General features: G+C 46.2%; 1 non-coding gene across 1 annotated transcript; it reads left to right on the top strand.

The window, feature by feature from the left end:
* The first annotated feature begins 3,752 nt into the window (after positions 1 to 3,752).
* On the top strand, positions 3,753 to 3,859 carry LOC130487511 (U6 spliceosomal RNA). Its single transcript, XR_008933792.1, has one exon. It is a non-coding gene; the product is annotated as a U6 spliceosomal RNA (small nuclear RNA).
* Positions 3,860 to 11,403: the final 7,544 nt, after the last annotated feature.

Here is an 11,403-nt window from a genome sequence, read left to right as displayed (position 1 = left end):
CTGCACGACAGCCCTAGTATTCCTTGGTGGTCTCCCGTCCAAGTGCTAACCAGGGCTGACCCTGCTTAGCTTCTGAGATCAGGCTAGCCTGGGCCATCCAGGTCATTTACCCAGCCCCCCAATTTTTTTTAAAATAGCATTTTTTTAGTAATTATTTTAACTTAAGAGGCCCTTCATAATCTGAGGCCCTAAACCATAATTTACAAACTTTATGTAGCTTCTGCATAAATCTAACACTGCCTCGGGGAAATAGGAAGCCCCCGCCCATCCACCATTTACAAGCTAGAATAGAAAAAGTTTTGAGTCTGGATATGGTTTTTAGGTTGTAATTCTCATGAATGCTGATCCTACTGGGGGTGGGGTGGGGTGGAAGAACGCTATGCCTGTTAAAACGTTTTCTGTTTTAAATCAGTGGGACAAGGCAGGGTGGCGGGGTGATATTTTTCACTCTCCAAGGACCTCAGGGTCATGTATATGATTTTCCTTGCCCCATTGTATACATTACAACAACTTTGTGGGGTAGGTGAGGCTGAGAGTGACCAGCCCCAGGTTTGCCGGACAGTCTAGTGGGGATTTGAACCTGGATTTGACACCCCAGTCACTATACCATACTGTTCACATCTCGGTTGGAAAAACTACAGAGCCTTTGGGCAGTTTAAAGGCTAACAAAATCAGTGTGGCATAGGCCACTTTAGCAGGAACCCTTTCCATCTGACTACCCTGTGTTCTTTGCCTCCACCCCTGCTAAAATGCTGTCGTTTCAGTTTTTTTAAATAAAATAGGGCGGGATAGGAAACTCCTTTCCTGTCCCTGGGTGTGGAAAGTGGGGGTTTGGGTTATGCCTTCATACCACTGAGTGATATGGAAAACCCAAGTGTTTCTTGCCCCACATCCCACCCCTACGGGCACTGCAATTTCTGCCAATGTTGGCTGTTTTTTGGTAAAACCCCAGACAGGCCCTTTCTAAAGGAATAACAGCACTACCCGAATAGTAAAGGAGGAAAATAATAAGGCTTCTTTTAATTGAATTAAATTGAAGAAGTGCCAAACTTGGAACTCAGATATGCTGGGGGCGGGTCATAAACAGCTGTTATACTTTGGACTTTGGATATATTTGTCCTCGATTAACTCCTTGGCTTCAACCCCTGTCCTCTGGGAGTAGGCCAATCTCTACCGGGAAAAGAATCTTATTATCTTGAGTTAACAGGAGACAGCTTCAACCATCTTCCACTAAGATGTCTGGAAGCCTATTGGTTATACAAGGGGAAAAAGCAGTGTTAGGAGATGCAATTTAATCATGGCTCAGTTTGATCCAGGATTTCAACTCTCCAGTCTGCTTTCAGTTCCAGGGAGATGCAAAGTAAAAATAAATAGACAGTGAGCATGTGCAGAACACCTTTCCCTCTGTGCAGTGAATGCCTTTCCTCTATGCAGCTTTGATGAACAGGGAAGGAAGGAACTGCATGACTTCCATCTTGAGTACTGCCACATTTCATTTTAAGGAACTGAGCACTGAGTCTAGTCTTGAGAGGGTTAATGCTATCATAGTATAAAGCAGGGATCCCCAATGTGGTAGCCATGGGCACCAAGGCGCCCACCAACACCTTTCCGGGTACCTGCCAAGTCATAGAATCATAGAGTTGGAAGGGACCACCAGGGTCATCTAGTCCAACCCCCTGCACAATGCAGGAAATTCTGAACTACCTCCCTCCCACACCCCCAGTGACCCATACTTCATGCCCAGAAGATGGCCAAGGTGCCCTCCCTCTCAAGATCTGCCTAAGGTCATAGAATCAGCATTGCTGACAGATGGCCATCTGGCCTCTTCTTAAAAACCTCCAGGGAAGGAGAGCTTACCACCTCCCAAGGAAGCCTGTTCCGCTGAGGAACCCCTCTAACTGTTAGAAAATTCTTCCTAATGTCTAGATAGAAACTCTTTTAATTTAATTTCAACCCGTTGGTTCTGGTCCGACCTTCTGGAGCGTTAGAAAGTGGCTAGGGACACGTGGGACTTTTGTCCAGGAAGGCTTCTGATTTGCCATTGGAGATTTGATTGGTTGTCCAGATTTTTTTAAAAAAAGTTGCTTTGGCAGCAGCTGCCACCACAGCACAAGGATCTTCGCTGTGTGACTGAAGGTAAGCTGAGGCAGCCATTTTGTGGCTGGCTCTGCCTCTTGTAGCAGCCATTTTGTGGCTGTGCCCACCACGCTGGGTCAGAATTCCAAAGGTGCCCACTGGCTCAGAAAGGTTGGGGACCCCGGGTATAAACTCAAGAATCTATAAGATGGACAATCAGCATTTACTTTAAACCTGTGTTTAAACTAAAGGGAGAAAATGTAGGGCTGCAATAAATTAATTTAAAACCTTTTTTCATCCCTTACAAAGGTGTCATGCCATGGAAGCTTGCTGGATGACCTTGGGCCAATCACTCACTGCCAGCCTCACATACCTCACAAGGATGTTGTTGTTGTGAGGATAAAATGGAGAAGGGGAGAACAACGCTGTAAGCTGTTTTGAGTCCCCATTGAGAAGAAAAATGGGGACTAGATATCTAAATAAAGAAATATCATGTGGAATCCGTAGAGTTCAGTTGTGCCTTAGTGTTGTTAGATATTATGACTTCGTTTCTACATTCCCCCTTTCAAGAGAGGATAATTCAAGGATATTAATCCTACAGACTAAATAGTAGCTAGTGTTGGGTAAAACTTCCTGCTTGGATTATGCAGTATTTCCTTCCTGGATGTATACTGGATAACAGTGCATGTGTGACTGTTCAGATAATTCACAACCCTCCAGAAATATTGGGTTGGATCCACTCCCTTTCAGTTGGATCTGCTGACTTTTCTGTCAAGTCTTTCGCCAAAAGAGAGGAAGTCTCTTCTCCATGGAAGGAAGTCTTTCTCCCTCAAGGGACGGCTTAGTGGAAGGATCCAGTCCTTACACAGCTGATTCAATGTGATACTGTGGAGTACCCCTACCATTTTCACATGACGTGTAGGTGGACTGTGCATTTCAATGCCACCTGTGATTTATTTGTTTCACTGAAAATGTTTATACCTCAGCAAAATTCTGATTTCGGGGCACGGTTCTTATTTAAAACAAATGAAAAACAATAAATTGTCAATAATAAAAAGTATCGGCGTTAAACTTATGCCCTGACCTGGATGGCCCAAGTTAGCCCAGTCTTGTCAGATCTCAGAAGCTAAGCAGGGTCAGTCCTGGTTAATATTTGGAGAGCCCCGTGGCGCAGAATGGTAGGCTGCAGTACTGCAGTCAAAAGCTCTGCTCACAACCTGAGTTCGAGCCCTACGGAAGTCGGTTTCAGGTAGCCAGCTCAAGGTTGACTCAACCGTCCATCCTTCCGAGGTCGGTAAAATGAGGACCCAGCTTGCTGGGGGTAAAGTGTAGATGACTGAGGAAGGCAATGGCAAACCACCCCGTAAACATAGTCTGCCTAGTAAACGTCGGGATATGACGTCACTCCACGGGTCAGTAATGACCCGGTGTTACCTTTAAAGGAAGTCTAGAGTTGTTACGCAAAGGCAGGCAATGGCAAACCACCTCTGAATGTCTCTTTCCCTGAAAACTGTATGGGGTTACCATGAGTCATCTGCGACTTGACAAAACTTACAAGAAACTCATTTAAACAGCACATGGACACCTGAAGCTGCCAGATACTGACTCAGACCATCTGTCCATCAAAGTCAGTATTGTCTACTCAGGTTGGCAGTGGCTTTCCAGTGTCCCAGGTAGTGCTCACTTCGGCAGCACATATACTAAAATTGGAACGATACAGAGAAGATTAGCGTGGCCCCTGCGCAAGAAAGACACGTAGATCAGAAAGGTTGGCAAGTGAATTATAGGAGATTCTGTAGATTGTTAGGAAATTACTGGTTTTCCTATGAGATTCTTTGAAGTCCCTTCTACAAATACTACACCCTTCCTAAGCAGGGAAGGATGGCTAGAGCCCTGGTTCATAGCAGTGGCTAACCTGTGGGGGCATCCTTTAAAATACCAGAGAAAGCCTGAATACTCAGAACTGTAGTCATCATTTCCAGTGACTACTACAGGGAGTGAATCTTAAGATAATCCTGTCCTTTGGTTTCTGTTTTCTAGTTTCAGTAAGGTGTGGACAGCAAAGCTTTCCCTTAGCACTTCCTTTTCTCCACTGTGCATTTCTTAAAAGTGTATGTTGTTGTTTTTCTGGTCTGGGGTTGTGGTCCAGGGTTCTTGCAAAGAGTGTGTTTTTAGTAGAGGAAAGAGGAGAATTAGGATGATAATTTGTTTTAGCTAACTTTATTTTTTTTTGGGGGGGGGAATCTGGAAGAGAGAGAAATAATTTTATTTTCTGTAAGTCTGCACAGCTAGCTGAAGACTGCAGATTCATCTTGAAACTCCTTGTGGGCTGCAGCCTCAGTGCACTCAGCTGGCTGAAAGAATTTGCAGAAGCAACGGTTTTTATCATGAAAAACCTTGGAAGTGCCATTTACAAAAAACAAAAACAAAAAAAACAAAAGCCACCCTGGTTAACTCAGCCTTCATTTAGAGAACAAAACACAGCAAAAATGTATATTTCCCTCATACACAAATCATATTGCTTTTTTCTCAGATCAAATGGCTTTCTTTATAAATGAAGCAATATGAGTATTCCACCCATGATTTATAAGGGATATTTAGAGAGCAATCCTAAGAAGGTCTACTCAGAATCATACCCATTTCTTCTCAACGGGGCTCACTCCCAGGAAAGGATCGCACTGTTAAGTTGGTTACTCTCAGAGGTTTTCCAGTATGATGCATCCTTCAGTAGAGGGTATGACTTCTTCTGGGTCCCCTTTAGTGTGGCTGCAGTTCAGCGGCAGAACATATGCTTTGCATGCAGAAGGTCATGGGTTCAATCCTTGGCAGCTCCAGTAAAGAGTCTCAGATAACAACCATGTCTTCAAGAAAGACGTTTCTCCGAGATCCTGTGGCGCTGTTGTCAGTCAATCATCAGCTGGGGGTAGAAGAAGAAGAGTTGGTTTTTCTAGCCGACTTTCTCTATCACTTAAAGGAGACTCGAACTGGCTTGCAATGACCTTCCCTTCCTCTCCCTACAACAGACACCCTGTGAGGTAGGTGGAACTGAGAGAGTGTAACTAGCCCAAGGTCACCCAGCTGGCTTCGTGTGTAGAAGTGGGGAAACATATCCAGTTCACTAGATTAGCCTCCGCCGCTCATGTGGAGGAGTAGGGAATCAAACCCGGTTCTCCAGATCAGAGTCCACCACTCTAAACCACTGCTCTTAACCACTACACTACTCTGGGTACCAATCATCTGGCTTACTATAAAGCTACTTCATAAATTTGTGGGTGTGGGCTGGGCCCTTGATTTTGCACTGGAGGCCTGGCGTCATGCAATGGTGGCGGCTGTGTCTCATCTGATAAAGATCCTACAGAAAGGGGAGGCACCTGCCTTTGTGCCCTGCAAGCTCTGTGTGCAGGTTGCCCTGCCTGATGTGGATTGACTTCAGATTGAGCAACTCTGTCGTAGTGAATTAATAAATGCACGATGCCCATGGGATGGGCACTTGTGTTTCCGGATATATTCATTTGAAAGCTAGTTAGTTGCCTTTGGTGGTTGGTTTTTATTTAGTGCCACCAAGGAGTTCAGGTCAGAGTACATGGTTCTCTTTTCTCCATTTTATCCTTACAACAACAACCCTGTGGAGTAGATTAAGCTGAGAGTGACTGGACCAAGGTCTCCCAGCATGCTTCATGGCAAAGGGGGATTTGAACCTGGGTTGCCAGATGCTCAGTGGATGCTGTAACCACTGCACTATACTGGCTCTCTCACTTCAGCAACATTTTTGTCCTTTCATCCAAGAAGCTCAGCGTGCATCGTTTGTCTTGCCTCTCCCTCCCACTTTAGGAATGTTAGAGTCCACTTTGCTGTTGACCACTGTGGGGCTTACCCCAGGGTGGAGGAGAGAGCCAGTCTGGTATAATGGTTAGTGATTGGACTAGGATTTGGGAGAGGTTCAAATTGAACCCCTGCTCTGCCACGAAGTTATACTCTCTCAGACTAGCCTGCTTCACAGGGTTGCTGTGACGACAAAATGTGCGTTGGGAGAATAAAAGACGTATATAAATAAGCAATATTGCCAACTGGCCAGGCTTGCTCCTTGCTGTTAGCTAGTTGGCATGCAGAAATCGGCGGGTGTCCCTTTTCTGAGCATGGATATAAATGATAGCAACTGGGAATGTTTGTGAATTAAGCAGTGGGTCGAGACACAGGAACTGTTTTAAAAAGTTGGTGATTATATCCAGGGGTGAGGGCAGTGGCAGAGCAATTGTTGCTTGCCCAGGCAAGTGAGGGGCAGGTTTGCAGAGTTTGCCCATCAACTGACGGCCGGGGCCTCTGTGCCCTGTTGCTGGCTCCACAGAGTGAGTGGTTGGACTCTTGAGTGAGACAGGACACTGGACTACATGGACCTGCTGGACTAGATGGACCGCTGGTCTGATCCCGCAGGGTTGTTCTCAGTGTTCTTATGAAGTACTAACAGCGCAATCCTGAACAGGGTTATACCCTGTCATTGAAATCAATGGTATTAGAGCAATGTAATCCTGATAAGGATTACACTGCAACCGTTGTGTTAATTTTTCTTCGGGGGAGTGTGTGGGATTGCAGTGCAGCATCTGAATGCATCACTGTATGCTGGAAAAATTGAAGGGGGGGGCTGCTTCCTCTTTCCTATTGCGCCTCTCCTATTCCCCATGCCTTTGCCCTTTTGAGATTCCTGCTTCTCTGAGCTGTGTGGCTGTGTTGCTTCTGTGGGGTTGCCAGGTGTCTCTTTACCACTGTGTTTTCCACCACCAATAGAGAGGAAGCTTGGGCTTTCCTCTGAACATCATCAGCTGTGTTCTCTCTGTGTCTCTCTCTCTGTTTGCAGGCAATTCTGTGCTGCTTTGCAAAAGGCTTGTTTGAGCATCTTTCTCTAATGCACAGAAAAAGCCGTTAGAGGGCTTGCGGTCACTCCCAGCTGAGGCAGCGGCTTTGGTCGGGGGAAATGGGGTTTTGAACTGACAGTTGGGAGCTGTGTCAGATTATATATTGTTTAGCTCAGGCTGAGAACTCCTTTCCGTGTTCTGCTGTTTTTGTTCACAGATATATTCATTCAAGGGGCTTTTGGGTATAAAATCATTAACTAGAGAAAGGATTTCTATATCGATGGCTTATAAGGCAGTTTTGAGCCTGTGGAACCATGGTTAGATTCCTGGAATAGGAATCTACCAGACCTGGAGCACTAATTTGCCCTGTCTAGGAATTTTGGGGAAATTTTTTTTTTACATTTTTTAACATTTTATTTGCATTTTTGGTTTTTAACATTTTGGTTTTTAACATTTTATTTGCAACTTCCATTTAAAAGAGGAGAGCTGCTTTTGAGGAATGGAGGAGGAACTAAAATCTTTCTACCTGGTGCTCCCCAAATTTCATCCAGCTGATCTGCCCCTCTCTGCCCACTCAAGATTCCCCTTGCTCAGATCACCATTACCCTTCTCATACACAAGCCATCCTGAAAAGAAATTATCCCTTCAGCTACTTATGATTGTAAACATGACAGGTGCTTTGGTAAATGGTAATAAGGTGGGTAATTTGATTTCAAGAAAATATGTAAGTAGTTGCAAGCTTCTAGACTTGTGTGTGTGTGTGTGTGTGTGTTTAAAGTGCCGTCAAGTTGCAGCCAACTTATGGCGACCCCTTTTGGGGTTTTCATGGCAAGAGATTAACAGAGGTGGTTTGCCAGTGCCTTCCTCTGCACAGCAAGCCTGGTATTCCTTGGTGGTCTCCCATCCAAATACTAACCAGGGCCGACCCTGCTTAGCTTCTGAGATCTGAGAAGATCAGGCTAGCCTGGGCCATCCAGGTCAGGGCCTTCTAGACTTACCTTTAAATAAAAAACAGTTATTTTATGATTCTGACACTTGTTCAGTGCAGTCCTGAACAAGGTTACGCCCTTCTAAACCCATTAACTTCAGTGGAGTTAGAAGGGTGTAACTCTGTTTAGGATTGCACTGATGGTTGCTCAAATGCACATAGGAATGGTTCAGATCTTGGGGAATCCTCAGGCTATGGTGTGCCTTTCAAGTAGCTCCTAGAGTTGCCAATTTTTAAACTAGTCCTTCCAGCTCTGCCTTAATATCAGTTTGATCTGCCAACAATTATCAGGTTGTGCTATTTAACTTTATGTCATGAAAAGCTTCAATGGCCCATTTGCACTCATTAAACCTCTACTAAGGGGGCAGAATATTTTTTTCCAGGCCAGCTGGCAACTTTAGTTGTTCCAGCATTTAAAACTGTAACATGGGGAGGATTTTCCCTTTTGCTATTAAGAGCCAGTACGATGTAGTGGTTATAGTGTTAGACTAGATCTGGGAGACCCAGGTTCAAATCCCCACTCTTCCATGGAAGCTACTCTCAGCCTAACCTACTTCTCACAGGGTTGTTGTGAGGATAAAATGCAGAACTGGAGAACAATGTGAGCTACTTTGGGTCTCCGTTGAGGAGAAAGGAGGGGCCATAAATAAATAACATCTGAACTATCTCATAAGCAATTAAATTGTGGAACTCCCTGCCCTTGGATGTGGTGATGGCTGCCAACTTGGAAGGCTTCAAGAGGGGGGTGGACATGTTCGTGGAGGAGAGGGCTATTCATAGCTACTAGTAAAAATGGATACTGGTCATCATACATACCTATTCTCGCCAGGATCAGAGGAGCATGTCTATTATATAAGGTGCTTTGGAATACAGGCAGGGTAATGCTGCTGCAGTCATCTTGTTTGAGGGCTTCCTAGAGGCACCTGGTTGGCTACTGTGTGAACAGATGGCTGGACTTGATGGACCTTGGTCTGATCCAGCATGGCCTTTCTTATGTTCTTAATTGGGGCTTGGTAATATGATTATAGTTAGGGAGAAATTGCTGGTTTTCCCATTCTCAACTGCTTTGTCCTGTGTGCACTGATGTTCCTTCTAGCATGCTCCCTCTGAGCATTGGTGGCAAGGGGTTTTGTTCAAGGGGTTCGGTACCAAACGGATTAGAATCAGTGTGCAGGAAGTTAGTTGTAGGAAGCCAGTGTAATATAGTAGTACCTAGATCACTGGACCGGGGTGTCCCAGAGTCAAATCCCCACACCGCCCTGTGCAGCTCAGTAATTCAGCCATGCCTGTCTTGTGTGCGGATAAGTGGGGCCTTGAGATCTCCTAGAATCACAAACCTTCAAGTGGGGTCTGGAGATCTCCTAGAATCACAAACTCAAGAGAACTCCAGACATAAGAGATCCCTTCCCTTGGAGAAAATAGCTGCTCTGGAGGGTGGACTTCATAGCATTATACCCTGCTGAGGTCATGCCCCTCCCCAAACCCTGCCCTCCCAGGCTCTATCCCCAAATCTCCAGGAATCTCTTGACATGGAGTTGGCAACCCTAGGGGAGAACCGTGCATCCCACCCTGAACTCATTGGCAGAAGAGCAGAATATACTCCTCACAGCCAGGATGAATGCCCCTCATTTGAAATGTCATCTTTGAAGGGTGTGCATGGACAAGAAAAAAAAGTGAGCCCTGCACATTTCTTTTAAAAAAGGGGAAAGTCACAGCGGTTCATGAGGGCCACCAAGAAAGGGAGACTAGGAGGATAACATTCTGGGTGCCCATGGAGATGGGGAAATCATATGATAAAATTTCATATGATGTTTGAATTCAGCTCGTGTGGGAGGAACCTGGAGGGGATCTTTGCCTGGGAGACCATCATGGGACTGGTGTTTCTGACGAAAATTCAGAGGGTTCCCACTGGGCTTTTGATGGAAATGGAACCCACATCAATGTCAAATATATGTGAATTCATACACCTCCCCCTTTTTCTGAAACAGGTCAACAGGGATTTTGTACCACTGCCTGTTGGTCGCTTATACTGCTGCACAGGGCTTTCCTACACAGCAATTCCTCTTCCAACCTCCTTTGTGACACAGGGCCTAGCGTCTCGCCTTCCTTGTTTTGCTTAGGTTTTACCCTGCCTTTGGATTCGCAAGCTGGGTGACCTAATCATCGAACTCTTCGAAACCATGAAAAACATCCCGTTATTACACCAGATCTGCACACGGCTACCAGGTTAACAGTTGGCCAGCCCCCTCAAAAGCATTGCGAAATAAAAATGTTTTTTTTTTTAAAGGCAGGAGAGAGGGAGCTTGGCAGTCTGCCTTGGGCAGGCCCCCTTCCCCCCTTCCAAGAGCAAAGGAGGGGCCTGCCTTTGGGGCCGCTGCAAGCCCTTCTTCCCTCCCCCCCTTCCAATCCAGATTCCAGTGACTCCTCTTTCACCCGGCAGATGGAGGAATGGAATGTCCCCTCTGCCTTCTTGCTGGTGGAATCTTTCCTGCTCCAGGAAAGGAATATGCTTGGAAAGTTCTGGAAAAGCCCGCATCAGGAGCATTAGGATTCTGGGGCTAGGTCCATAGGAGAATGCAGAATCTCCTGCTTGGGCCTCTAAGGTGTATTTAGCACAGAAAGGTGTGTGGCGAGAAGCAGCCAGGAGGTTGGCGTATCCCTTTCTCTTTCCCTCTGCGTGCTGCAGATAATAAAGGAAGCCACAGCCTTCAGTTTGCAAGATCTGAACAAGGCTGTCAAAGCTAGGACATTTTGGAGGACTTTCATTCATAGGGTCGCCATGAGTCGGAAGCGACTTGACGGCACTTAACACACACGCACACACACTGCGTGCTGCACCACACCCTAAGAGCAGAGGCTTGGGGGAGCATGCCCGTTATATTAAATGCTGTGGAGCACAGGCAGGATGGTGCTGCTGCAGTCATCTTGTTTGTGGGCTTTCTAGAGGCACCTGGTTGGCCACTGTGTGAACAGGTTGCTGGACTTGATGGGCCTTGGTCTGATCCAGTAGGGCTTTTCTTAGGTTCTTATGTTCTTAACACAGGCAGGATGGTGCTGCTGCAGTCGTCTTGTTTGGGGGCTTCCTAGAGGCACCTGGTTGGCCACGGTGTGAACAGACTGCTGGACTGGATGGGCCTTGGCCTGATCCAATTGCTCCCTAATTGGTCATGCCTCAGACCCAGCATAGCCAACCATCCTTTTCTGGCTAGGAGTGGCATTCGACTTACCATCCCTCCTCTTACCATCCCTCCTCTTCGCTCTCGTGGCTTAGATAATCTGGGAGGCAGACAAAACGGCAGCAGAAAGAGATTCCTGCTTCCCTAGCTCTTAGCCAAGGGCGCTTGGCTCAGCTTGAGGCTTAAAAAGAAAAAAAGGATCCAAGACCTTGTCAAAGTGGTTCTAGCCAGTCCCTTTCCTATCGCTCTCGAAGCTGGGGCCTGTGAGCAGAAGAGGGGAGGCAGTGACAGAGGCAGCCTGCGATTTTAACTG

Source organism: Euleptes europaea, chromosome 14 (genome assembly GCF_029931775.1).
Source record: "Euleptes europaea isolate rEulEur1 chromosome 14, rEulEur1.hap1, whole genome shotgun sequence".
In the NCBI taxonomy this organism is placed as follows: Eukaryota; Metazoa; Chordata; class Lepidosauria; order Squamata; family Sphaerodactylidae; genus Euleptes; species Euleptes europaea.
The sequence above is the reverse complement of the archived record's forward strand: the minus strand, read 5'-3'. Positions and strand labels throughout refer to the sequence as shown.